At 49.9% G+C, this 13913-nt stretch overlaps 1 protein-coding gene across 1 annotated transcript in view; it reads left to right on the top strand.

Annotated features, from left to right (window-relative positions):
* The window catches only part of TM7SF3 (transmembrane 7 superfamily member 3), a 220703-nt gene that overhangs the window by 94062 nt on the left and 112728 nt on the right, over window positions 1-13913 (top strand). The window lies entirely within an intron of this gene.

Raw genomic sequence — 13913 nt, 5'->3', positions numbered from 1 at the left:
AAATGCAAAACATTTATCCAATTCGGCTTGGAATTTTATTGAGTAAAAATGTAAAAAATAAAATGACACCAAAATGACAAAAATCCAATAATGGGAACCGGAGATAACGTTTTAAGTAGGAATAGCGTCACGAGTCCTAAAGTGCCAATGATAGTCAGTGGTCGTTGTAAACCTGAATCTTGGTGCAATTTGATGCTGACCGCGATGGAGCATGGGTCGGCCTAACCAACGAGGTTCATCCTATTCGAAGATTTTACTCTCGGACTTTTAGCCATTTTAAGTTGCAATCCACTACAGGAGCTGCCCCCCCTTCTCAGGACATCATGGTTGGCACTTATACACTAACACGATGTCCAGCAGAGGCCAAACATCAGTCTAGGTCCATTTGCCAGTGGTCACTTTGATAGCTGCAGGAAAAGGCATCTTGTAACAGAAGGTTCGCCTAATGACCCTTGGATCCCACTTCTTTGTCCTGAGTACCGGAGAGAGCAGGCTTAGTCCTTCTGGAGTCTTCTCCACCGGTTGCTGACAGCAGGTTTTCTCCTGATCTTTCTCAGTTACAGGAATGTGCTGAAGTGGAGGCCTGCAGATGCCACACTTACGCCTGGCACAAGCTAGTTGATGGGAAGATCTCCTGGGCACACCATAACCAATGGGGTAAAAGTTCCCAGGGACAACCATACCCACTTTAGTCCTTTTCAAGAAGGTGGAACTCTTCTGCCACATTAAGGCGGATTCCGAGGGCTGGGTGTGTGTGTAGGAAGTGTACAAGAGTAATCCTAGTGTCATTCCACATCCAATATCAAAATCTAGTTTAAGGCACCACTGAACCCCCATTAATGCCCAGAGACAGAAGTTGTTTTTTCCAGACATCAGACAGTAGATGCACAAGAACTCATTTAAAGTGTGCCACAATGTTCTATGTAAAAACCAAGGCACCAAAGTCGAATGGGGAAAAAATAGGTCCTTCAGCTACCAGTTAGTGGACATACAAGAATTGCTTTGGCATCTTGTTCCCTTCCTTTCAAGTGTACCCCAGTAGTATATGTAAACTCTAGCAGGATTTGACTTTAAAGCAGGATTTGACACTGTAATGAAACTGTAATGTCAAATTCAAATTTCAAAGCTTTATTCGATTATTTGTAAACGATCATAAAAGCATACAGCAATAAAAATTTACAAGTTAAAATGCAAAGCAAAAAAAAACATAGGTCATAATAAATGGAACAACTCAATTAAAGACAAATATTCGATCATACAAAAGAATTTTTACAAATAGGTCGGATTAAAAAAACAGACTTTTCCTATGAGACACAGCTTTTAGAATAAAAGTAGCGGTAGAGAAGCAAATATCCAAAGTGTCAAGTGCAAATAGTAAATTCATGGCATGGGCAGTAGTGGACACATAGTATTTCTTAAAAACAGGTTTAAGATAACCTAGTCGGATGTGCAAGTATAATGGGCAGATTAGCATAAAGTGCAATGTGCTTTGCTTGGTGGTACCGTCACACGGGCAAGGGCTTGAACTACATATTTTCATCCGAGGGAATGCCACCAAGTTATGGACAATACCTAGTCTCAACCTCGTGAGAACAAACTGGTGGGATTGTTTGGTGATTTCTTTTAAGTACATAGGCATGTCCTTGCCAACCTCCTTGTTAGAATGGTAAAAAACATGGGTTGTAAAATGGCTACATTGGACACTACGCTGATTAGATTTAGTTCCCAAGTAAACATTTTTAACCTCTGTTTGGGTATATTAACGGCACTTAAAGGGTCATCAAGAATGTCCAGGTTAAAAGTTTCTTTATAGGACGTGAGAACGTATTTTAACCAGGGGATCTTGCAAACATTATCCAACCGAAGGCAGTCTAGGATAATTCGCCTGGAAAATTCAGTTTCGTCCTTTGCCCAAATTGACCTCCAGACCATAAGCGGTCTCAAGCCCGTTAGATCTGTCAGATAGTCTAACCCAACCTCGTTATGAATCAATTCGGTGGATGCCGAAGAGGGGAGGCATAGGAGTCTTTTGAGGAACTGATTCTCTGTAACTTGCAGATCCCCATGGTTACAGTATCCCCATACACCTGAACCATATAGGGCAATGGATGCGCATCTATGCTTGTAGATATTTAACATATCTGGGATGCGGCGACTGCCCAGCTTTGTGGCAAAACGAAATACTCCCGAGCAGCTTTTGCCCATCTTGGCCTTCACATTTAAAATCTCGGATGCCCATGACCCACTACTATTAAAAGTTACACCAAGATAAAAAAAATTATCCACAACCTCTATTCTGTGTTCTTTAAATTTAAATGGTTTAAGTTTTTTCATCTTTTTCCCACAGGCCATAATGAAGGTCTTAGAATTATTAATTTTTAATTTTCTCCCCTGGATAAAATCATAAAAGTAATTCATAAGATTTTGGAGACCATTTGGGGTTCTCGAGAGAAGGACCGTATCATCGGCATATAGCAGTACTGGGACTGGGTGGCCGTCAATCTGCGGAGAATCAGCTTGAACCCTTTTAAGTTCGAACTCCATAGAGTTTATAAAAAGGGAGAAAAGTAACGGGGCCAACACGCAGCCTTGCCTTATGCCAGATTTGACCCTGATCTTATTGGTGCATTCCCCTGCCTGGCCAAAGCGAATCTGGGCTGAAAGCTTGTTGTAAAGTCTGGCCAGGAAATAGATTATTGCTGTTGGGGCTCCCATTTCGAGTAAAGTGGACCATAACAAAGTATGGTCCACCAAGTCAAATGCACTTGAGAGGTCAGCGAAACAGAGGAATAAAGAGCCCTGTTTCGCTTTAGTATATTTCCCTATAATGAGATCAAGGTTGATGCACTGCTCAATTGTCCCAAGGCCCTTACGGAAGCCAAGTTGAGAAGCCGCAAGAATTTTATTGTCCTCAGCCCATTCCTCCAATCGCGCTAGTAAAACCCTGCTCATGATTTTCAGTGAGGAATCCAGAAGGGAGATAGGGCGGTAGTTCTTAGCCTCTCCTCTATCTCCCTTCTTGTAAATCGGCAGGATTATAGATTCACACCATGTGGATGGTGTACTATCACTAACGGATGCATTAAACACCTGGGCCAAGAGTGGACTCCAAAGTGCCTGGTTGGTTTTATACAGATCAACCGGGACCCCATCCGGTCCCGGTGCCTTCCCACCTTTGCTCTTATTGATGGCAATTTCAACTTCTTGAACGGTAATCCCCAAGGATAGCTTAGGATTAGTAGGGGTGGCAAAAGAGATGTCGAGGGCCTCCCTAACCGGGTCAAAGATTCCTGTAAAATATTGTACCCAGTTTTCTTCGCTAACTTGGGCTGTAAGTGTAGGGAAATCTTCCTTAAGGAGGAAGGGACTATTCACCGTGCTCCAGAAAAGCCTACTGTCACGCAGGGCTGCTGCTTTTGTCAGGTTATCCCAGGCTTGCTCCCTTAACTCTTTTTTCCTACAAATAAGTTGCTTTTTGTAGGTCGACCTAAGGTGTGTAATAACCTCCCTGACTCTAGGTTGTTTTGACAGTGCCCGCTTGAGTTCTTGAAGAGATTTAGTGCAAGCACTGTCAAACCAACCTACCGTAGCCCTCTTAGATATGCCCTTGGTGATGGAAAGAGACCTTTTTATTATAGTACCCAGTTCCTCAAAATCAGCAATAATGCACCGGGCGGTAGCATCATAATCCAGACATTTAAATATCACTTCCAACCCGGCTTCCACGATTTTATGCAGCAGCTTCTCTGAATTATCCCCACAGCATTTGATACGAATACCATTTTGCCTGCAGGGGATTACATCTTCTACTATCATGCGCCGAACTGTAATGTCAAAAAAGATGCTCTCAGCCCCACCTCTCAAATTCTGTCCGGTTCAGAGGAGTCCTCTCTGCCCTTTCAGATCAGCCTACTGTTTGCTCCTGAGAAGCATTTCACACCAATTTCACACCTATTCAAATGCCAGTTACTGGCTGGCAGAAGTGGGAGAGCAAATGGAAATGTGGCCTCCTGGAACTTCAGGCAGAGAAAAGGTAACTTATTAAAAGTTACTTTTCCTTAATATTTATTAAAAATCTGACCACCATTTTACAGCAGTCAGAACAAGATCTACTTTCAGCAACGAAGCCCACCCAGAAAGCAAAGATTGCACTTGGGGGAGCAAAAAAGAAGAAAAACCAATGTGGCTGTGGTTAAAATGATCTGTCCGCTCATTTCACAATGATTAGTGCTGCAAGAGGCAAACACGTTTACAAATGTGGTCATTCTTCTGCCGCTGAAGTTCAAAATGAGGGATCAAAGGCCTCTACTGCTCATGGTATGAAATGATATCCAAATTATGAAAATGATGGACTGTTGATAAGACTAGTAAATTCAGCTTGTATTTTGGGCAGCTACACTAGTCAGGGTCACAACTCCTTCTGAAATAGTTTCTACTGGCAAAAGCAAGAAAGCAGCTCTCCAGCAGCTTCCGATGATCAATGAAAACGGATGCAAATGTTGTACCAAGAGGTACATGGCAATGTGTTATACTTCTCCTTTTATTCTCAAGCTATTTTTGCGATAGCAACAGATGAAGTTAATTTCCAAGACCTCAATGACGTCACAGTTTATATTTAAGCATGTATGGATTAGAATGTGTACAGCACAACTCTAGCTAGGGAAATACTATGGGGTGGGGGGATAGGATAGAAGCAAGTCATGATGATTTACTAGAAGTGGCTTTATAACTTGTCACAGATTACATCAATTAGTCCAGATCTATAATAGCCAAAGAAGGCTTCTTATTCTTTCTAGAACCTTTATCCACTCAAATAATATACATTTTGTGGAAATCAATGCATCATCACTTTACATGAAAAAAGACATGGTATGTATGTAAAGGCTTTTCACTTGCTTTTCACTTGCTTAAGTATCTTTACTTCAGACACCACCCGTAATGTATTCTATATTGTGTGACAAATATTACTCACTAGTATTGACTTTACATAGACTTCACCTTAAAAAAATAAACCTACATACAACATTACTCATTGATGAAGCATAATAACGTTCAAATATATGAGTGATATATATATATATATATATTTTATTTTTTTCATTTTTTTTCACATTTAGTATTCATTGTGAAGACTTGTCCAACAATAATAACCAATGAAGGTTACATAATTCCATCAACTGAGGACCTATTATAGCCCTCAGAATTAAGGTCCCAAAAGTACCATATGCCCCTTTGCGGTCGGAGTGCATTCGAATGGCATAGAGGTGTCCATACTCTTTGGCTTCTCCTTTGTGTTACTTCACAATGAATACTAAATGTGAATAGTCGTTACTAGTGTGTATTATTTGTTTGTAAAGGTTCTAGAAAGAATAAGAAGCCATTATTGGTTGTTATAGATACAAACCAATTGCCGTAATCTGTGATCAGTTATAAAAGAATTTATGGTGTAGGGGTATATACATTTTCAATATATCCTTTTTATAGCCAGCTACAAGTGTTATGAATATGCCCCTTGTGTAAGCTTTAATGGTTGCCCAGAAAGTTGTTAAAGAAACCTCTAAAGTTTAATTTTCCTTTAAGAATCTTGTGATCTCTTTGATTTTTCAGCTCTGTTTGCTTGGTCACTCAGTAAGTACTCATTGAGTCTCCAGGATGAGTGTCAGTGTAAGGGTGCATGTAGGTCAATTGGCATCTGTACTGGAGCTTGGTCAGAGAGAGCTACCTGGTCCAGCTCAATTTCTTCTACCGCTGCTCAAAAGGAACTGATTTAAGTGTGTAGGTCTTGTGTGCTGCTGAGTAAAAGGTGTATTCTGTCCAATTCATGTATGGACCTCCAGGCAGCGGCGATAGTGGTCGTGCACCATAAGCAAAGGCCAGCCGTGTCTGCTAAATCCACGCTACCCACAACTGCATTTGTAATTGATTTGCAAAGCAATCTTATATGTAGCAATAGCAAACGTTTTTCCCTCGAGTACCATTTGTTGCGTTTCTCTGGGAAGTACAGCATTCCACCCCTATAACAAGCGAAAGCAAATCTTAATTCGAGACATACGGCCTGTCAGGGAGGGTAATTTCCTTTCCTTTCACTTGCAATGATGAATGGTTGCCATGTTCCAGGTCTGGGTCAGCTGACCACCAAAGAACCCAATGAGTCCATGGCCTTTCTGAAACCTAGATAACCAGACGAAGTTATGATGGTTTGCTCAGTCGTGGCTGGCATGGCTCACTGGTAGGGAGGGAGGGCGCAGGGTCGTGCGTTGGGGGGGGGGGGGGTAAAGGCGAATTTTTGCGAGGGAAAGGAGGTCACGAGGGGAGGGGGGGGTTAAATAATATATATTTTTTTTAAACGTACCTTTACTGAGTCCCGTGTCTTAATTGCTGAGTCTGCTCCTGCTTTCCTGCCTCCACAGGAACAGGAAGCAGGCAGCCTCCCTGCCCTCTCCTAAGCCACTCACAGCGCTGCTATATCAGCGTTGTGATTGGTTGGGATGCTGACCGCACAGGCATCTATGGGGAGGCTATTTTCTCCTTGTAGGCTGCATGCAGCCTACATGGAGAAAATGAAGAGTGCACACGACTGTCCGGGCACGCAACATTGGGCTAGCCACTCCTCGCCTGCCCTCGAGCAGGACTGCCCGCCCCCAACCAAACCCTTCCACTGCTTTATCACAGTGCGAGAAGCAGAAACATAAAACGGTATTTATAATACGATTTTATGTTTCTGCTTCTCACACTGCGAGAAAACAGTGGGAAACATGGAGGAGCCACCCCTGGGTGTGCTATGTTTTCTCATTCGGAATGCCCTGCAAATGTCAAATGTTGGTTAAAATATTACATTTTCGGGGCGTGGCCAAGATGGCGAGCATGGCGGACGTGGCTTGAACGAGCTCCGTCCCGCCGCCAGATATCCTCTCAATTATCCTGCGTAGTCCCGACCTGCATCTGCCTAAAAGTGTGTGGCTGTCCGCAGGCGCAGGAGGAGATGACCCGACGGCGGTTTGGGAGCCCTGGAGGATTGCTTTCTGCCTCCATCGGCAGCGTGGAGCCGGGACGGCGGTGAGGCCTGCGTTGGGCGCCGGAGTCTAGATTTGAGGGCGGCCCGCCCGGAAGTGAGGTGACGCCGGGAAGACAGGGGCGAGGAGTCCCGCCCCTACCGTGAGACCTGTGGGGCCGCGGCCGGTGCTCCGCCGACTTTACAAGGCGCCTGGTGGCCGGTGAGGAAGCGGAATCGGCGGACTGCAGGCGGTGTGACCAGCGCCCGGACATCGATCGTGGCGGTAAGGGGTGGCTGCGTGGTATGCGGCCTAGTGGGGGAGGGGACGCTGCTGCGCCTGTACCCGGGCCCGTTCGGCGGCCGACTCGGACCGCGGGGCTTGGGGGCCTTGGGGGCTTGGGGACGGCTGTCCTCCCGTCTCTCGCTCCCCCCTCTCGCTCCCCCCCCCCCCACCCCCCCTCAGTGATCCTGAACCAGCTCTCTGAAGCCTGGGTGCCGGTGGGGTGAGACCCATCATTCGGCGGTCGTGCCGGGCCGCGATGGGGGACACTGGCTGGGTGAGACGGCCCTCACGAGTGCCTGTGGGATCAATGGCGGGCGCCTTGGCCTTTCCTCGGGGAGGCGCGGTGAGCGACCTGGGCTGCCTCCAGTGGCCCATGGGACAGAGGACACGGTCACACACGGACAGGCTGGCTCCCACACGGGGCCCCGATACAGTGGCTTGACTCTTGGGTGTGTGGCGGCGAGGGGCACCTCCTGTGGCACAGTGACTTTGACGGGGTATCTGTGGTGCCAAGGACCGCATCGGGCCAGCTGGGGGTGCTGCTCCTTGGACTCTGCGAGGACAGTGGGGGCTGTCTCTGTGCCCCGGTCTCCCTAGCAGACAGGCGTGGGCCCCGCGAGCGCAATGACTAGAGGAGGCAACAGCGGGGGCTCTTCAAAGCAGGGCCCGATGGATAAATTCGTGGGGCCGAGTGGGGGTGCCGGGGCCACTGGAGGACACCAGGGCTCAGGACAAGATAATGCAGCACTGATGGCAGCAATTACGCAATTGAGGGACATGCTGGATGCGAAGATAGGGGCGGTCGGAGCCGATGTTACCCTGCTTCGCCAAGATCTGCGCAATGCGGTCGCCCGTATCACGGAAACTGAAACCAGGATCACGGAGGTGGAAGACGACGTAGTGATCCTCAAGAAGAAGGTAGCCGCCATGGAGGGGATCCAAAAGGGTCTGGCGCTGCGAGTGGAAGACGCGGAAGGACGGGCCAGAAGAAATAACTTGCGCTTTGTGGGCTTTCCGGAGGACTGTGAGAAGGGAAACATGGAGGCCTTCTTGACTCAGTGGCTAGAGGGATGGCTTCCGCCGGACCCCCTTTCGCGCTGCTTCATCATAGAGCGGGCACATCGTGCCCTTATTCCGAAGCTGCCTACCAGGGCTCGTCCCCGTGCTGTGATAGCCAAACTGCTCAACTATCACGACAGGGACACCATACTTCGTCAAGCTCGCGCCAAGGACCCTCATGTTTGACAACCACAAAATCCTGATTTTCCCGGACTACACCAGACTGGTCCAGCAGCAACGACAATCCTTCACGGCAGCGAAAGCACGCCTACGCAACTTGAAAATCCCTTATGCCCTGCTCTATCAGGCCCGTCTGAGGGTGGTATTTCAATCTCGCACTCAATTTTTTAACTCTCCGGAGGAAGTATTTGAGTGGACAGACGAAACAGTGCGTGTTAAAGTGCATACCCCTCCGAGAAGAGGTTCGGATTCGTCATCCACGTCGGAGCCCAAGAAGCCGCCCCGCAGATCACGCAGCAGGAGCAACAGGAGGTCGCGCTCCCAGAAGCGCCCGCCTCCCCAGGAGGAGACGGTGGAGGAAGCTGAAGCGACGGACTCTTCCCCCCTGAAGTCTTGAGACCCTGTACCGCATTGTCCTTGGCTACTATTACAGGCTCGAGGGGCCGAGGAGGCACTATGACGGCGAGGGAAGGGCAGATACTGATAACGGACATGCCACTTGAACTGCTACTACATGAATGACTGTTTGTGGGTAGATCATGGGTCGGGAGACGCTCGAGAGAGAGCAGGCCTTCTCCCGGAATTTGTTCCCACGTGTTGGGTGGAGGGTTGTTTGACACCTGGTGGGTAGTTGGGAGGGATCCATTGGTGTAGTGGGTCTCCGGCCTCCCGTTGGAGGATCGGGATCGCCTGCGCCGCGACAGGTACTTCAATGTTGCTGAGGTATGGGGTGAGGGGCTGGAGGGGGGGTTGTTGGTATAGTTTGAGGCGGGGGGGTTTAGCAGGGGGACAGGTTGGGGTGGGGGGGTAGGGGAGGTGTTGTGGGAGTGGGTAGGCCTAGTTTATGCACTGTGTTTACGGGAGCCTGGAGGATGGTATATGTATGTGTGTGGCCTCTGATGCCCGACAGATTGAAGCTCTGGCCTACTGATGGCGGCTGATGGACAGGGGGCGGAACCCCTGCGAGCTTCACTGCGCATTTTGAGCTGGAATGTGAGAGGGGTGCTCGACAGAATTAAGAGGGGTGCGGTTTTACGAATGGGGAAGAAAGAAAAGGCGGATGTATTACTCCTCCAAGAAACGCACCTTATGGGCACCAAAACCCTTAGCTTACGTAGATATGGATATGATCAGGTGTTCCACGCTGGGTTTGCGAGGGGATCCAGAGGTGTTGCAATTTTGATACACCGTAGAGTGCAATATACACATGAGACACAATGGCTGGATGCGCATGGGAGTTTTGCTTTGGTCAAGTGAAGAGTGGGAGATGAGCCCATGGTATTCGGCAGTGTTTATGCTCCACCCCTGCTGCAAGAAGCCCTGATAGAACGACTGTTTGATGCTTGGGCTGAAATCCCGCATGCATTGACGGTAGTGGGCGGTGACTGGAATGACGTGATGAATGGGAGACTGGACTGTTGTAGGCCTGGGGGGGTCAGTTGCCTGAGGCCACCACAAAACTGAGCAGAATGGTGCAGGGGATGGGTTGGGTAGACGCCTGGCGTTATCAGCATGCATGTAGTCGTGAATTCACGTTTGGCTCTGCAGTCCACAAATCCTTTTCTCGCCTCGATTACCTTTTTGTCCCCGAGCCCTGGATAGGAAGGGTGGGCTCTACCTCAATACTTCCGAGGGGTCTGTTGGATCACTCCCCGGTTTCATTGACGCTGCTTTTAGGTACGAAGCGACAGCCGTTTCGTTGGCGCCTCTCCACGTGGCACCTACAGCGCGATGATTACCAGTCACACATGAGGGAGGCTATAGCGCATTACTTGACGGAAAATGATGGCCCGGATACTGACGCCATGACCCTGTGGGAGGCCCTAAAGCCGGTGCTTCGCGGCGTGGACATTGCGTGGTGCGCTGCGAACCGTAGGGCCCGCGGGTTGGCCATCGCGGAGGCGGCGAGGCAGGTTCGCAGCCGAGTGGCGGAATGCACGTCGGAAGGGAGCGGCGAAGCAGTGGGGCAGTTGCTCTATCACCAGCAGACATATACCTCCTTATTATTAGATGAGGCCCGCCAATTTTGGCTGGCTACGCAGAGTAGAATTTATCAATGGGGGGATAAATCCAGCACGATGCTTTACAGGCTGTGCCAGGGTACCTTTCAGGCCCAGTCCCTGCCGGGACTCCGAGACGAAGCGGGTGGCCCTATAACGGCCCCGGAGGCCCTGGCCGAGACCTTTGCTCAATATTACGCGACACAATACCCCCCCCGGGAGTCCCTCTCGGCGGAAGAGATCGACAAATTCCTAGCGGATCTCCCGCCCCGGGCGCTCTCGGATGAAGGTCGTGCCCGACTGGACCTCCCGTTGTCGGCTGAGGAACTGGGAGAGGCTCTGGGTGAACTGAATGCTGGCAAGGCCCCTGGGCCTAACGGCTTCCCATGCGAATTTATGAAAACGTTTAATCTTCAACTGGGGATGCGCTACAGGAAGGCTCTGGAGGCGGCCAGGGACTGTGGGTGCCTGCCGGCGGACTGGCGACACGCGGAGGTGGTGGTCTTTTGCAAGCCTGGGAGGCCGCCGGATCGCCCTGAGTCATATCGTCCGATCTCATTGCTTAACTTTGAAGCGAAAATCTTGGCAAAGGCCTTAGCAAAACGCCTTCTCCCCTATATTACGGACTTGGTCCATCCGGACCAGGCCGACTTTAGGCCCCACAGGACAACTAGACATAACATTCGACGTGCACAGTTAGTGGTGGAGGCGGCGTGGGCGGCGGACATCCCAGCGGCCCTTTTACTAGCAGATATAGATAGGGCATTCGATTCCCTGAGCTGGCCGTATCTTCGGGCACTACTTCTCCGCCTCAACCTGGGCCCGCGTTTTCTGTCCTACATTCATTTACTATATACGGACTTGGCGGTGAGGGTAGCGGGAGCGGTTTCCAGCTCATTCCTTATAGGCCGAGGTACCCGGCAGGGGTGCCCTCTTTCGTCTTACCTATTTGCCCTAGCGATGGAGCCGCTGGCGGCTTGGGTGAGGATGGATGCACAGTTGCGTGGGGTGGAATGGGTGGGGGGGTCCGTCCGACAGATTCGCGCTTTATGCCGATGATGTTCTATTCTTTCTTACGGACCTGAACAGATCCGGTCCCAGGGTCCTTGATATAATGCGTATCTTCGGCGAAGTGTCCGGTCTCACGCTAAATGTACAGAAATCGAAATTGTGGGTCCTGGGAGACAGTGGAGTCCTGGGTCCTTGGGCTTCGGCCATTCAGGAGGCGGCGGGAGGCCTTAAATATCTAGGAGTCTTTTTGACTGATGTGCCGGGAGTCTCGTGGTCCCGCAATGTTATGTTATGTTATGTTATGTTACACTTTATTTGTATAGCGCACAGCGACTCAAAAAGAGTATCCTGGCGCTTTCACAGCGAGACCTACAGAAAGTAACACAACACGACAACAAAGCAGAAAGAAAATGTGATGAACAGAAAAAGAAACCTATAAAGTAAACAGCCAGGTCTTAAGACCTTTCCTGAAAGCCAGCAAGCTAGTGGCACCACGAAGTGTCAGCGGCAGAGCATTCCACAGCTGGGGGGCACGCAGACCAAAGGAGCGACCCCCAATGCGGGCTTTTTGAACGCGCGGCACAACCGCCAAAAACTGTGACTCAGATCTAAGTGCCCGAGCCGGTTGGTAAAAGGACACTCTCCTTTGGAGGTACTTTGCACCTCCAGAGTGTAGGGCCTTATAGGTCAGAGTCAGCGTCTTAAAGATAATACGCTTGCGAATAGGCAGCCAGTGCAGGGCCTGCAAGAGACATGACGCCCTAGCTCGCCTATTAAGACCGTAGATGGCTCTCGCCGCCGCGTTTTGTGTCACCTGAAGGCGCTGTAGCAGATACTCCGGCAGGCCCAGGTATAGGACGTTGGCATAGTCCAATCTGGACCCAATCAGAGCCTGCACAGTCAGTTTCCGGTGTTCTTCCGACAACAGGGGTAGAAACTTTCTTAATACCTTCAGGAGACCGAAGCAGGTGCCCGTCACTCCCAGAATCTGGGCTCTCATTGACAGACCCTTGTCCATCTTGACACCCAGATTCTTGGCAACTGCAGATGGAACGGCAGGGGGAGACATGTCTATAGGCCACCAGTCATGCCAGTCAGGATCAGACGTACACCCAAAGAAGAGCACCTCAGATTTCTCGGGATTGCACTTGAGGCCACTCAGATTAAACCATCTGAAAACAGCCCCAAGGCAATCCCGGATGCTCTCCCCATTAAAATCTCCTCCCCTCTCACAGGAGAAGAGGAGCTGAGTGTCGTCTGCGTAGGACACGATCCGGGCCCCGCAAGACTCCGCCAGAGCCGCCAAAGGGGTCATGAAGATGTTAAAGAGGGTCGGGCTCAAAATAGAGCCCTGAGGAACCCCAACACCCAGTGGCGGCATCACAGCAGACTCCGGCGTGGTCCAGACCGTTTGTCGGCGGTCGGCTAGAAATGAAGAGAACCAGCTGAGCACCGTCCCCCTGAGGCCTATCTCGAAAAGTCTCGAGAGCAGGCGTTCATGGGGGACGGTGTCAAATGCCGCCGACAGGTCCAACATGACCAGCATGGCCCTGCCTCCGGAGTCCAAAACTCCTTTGATGTCTTCTGACACCTCCAGAAGTGCGGTCTCAGTACTGAGATTAGGGCGGAAGCCTGATTGGGACGGATGCAAAAGCTCATGCCCTTCCAAAAAATTGGAGAGCACCATTTGAATGTGCTTCTCCAGGATTTTCATCAAGGCAGGCAAGAGTGAAATTGGTCTATAATTGACCAATGCCTCCGGGTCGAGGCCAGGCTTTTTCAATAAAGGGATCACCATCGCCTGCTTCCAGGCTAATGGGACCAAACCCTGGCTCAATGAAATGTTGAGCAGAGGGTTGACCAGAGGATTAAGAACTTCCGCCATTCTAGCAAGAAACTTTGCCGGACAAGGGTCCAAGGGCGAGCCAGACTTAAGAGCACCCAGGAGTCCTAACGACTCAACGGCCGACAGGGGAGGAAAGACTGCCAACAACGGGCCAGATGTGGCGGCGCGGAGGGGGTCCTCCCTTATCCAGATTGCACTCACAGGCGCCACCAGGTGGAGAGAATCCTGAATGAGCTTAATCTTGTCCGTGAAGAACTTGGCAAGGTCCGCCGCCCAAGACTTTGGGGGCGCATCGTGGACAACATTCGAGCGAGGAGCTGTAAATTCCCTCACTATGGAAAAGATTTCCTTGCAGGAGTTAGCGGCAGCCTCAATTCTCCCAGCAAGGTAAACCCTTTTTCCAACACGGATGTCCCGTTGATAGGCCTTCACCGCAGATCTATACAGCAGTTTAGCCTCAGGATCGTATTGAGCACGCCAAGCTCTTTCCGCCGCCCTGCAAGACTGCCGGGCCGACGCCAGTGTCGCCGTAAACCACGG

This window comes from Lissotriton helveticus, chromosome 1_1, assembly GCF_964261635.1.
Source record: "Lissotriton helveticus chromosome 1_1, aLisHel1.1, whole genome shotgun sequence".
Lineage (NCBI taxonomy): Eukaryota > Metazoa > Chordata > Amphibia > Caudata > Salamandridae > Lissotriton > Lissotriton helveticus.
Note: the sequence above shows the minus strand (reverse complement) of the source record. Positions and strands in the feature narration are given on the sequence as shown.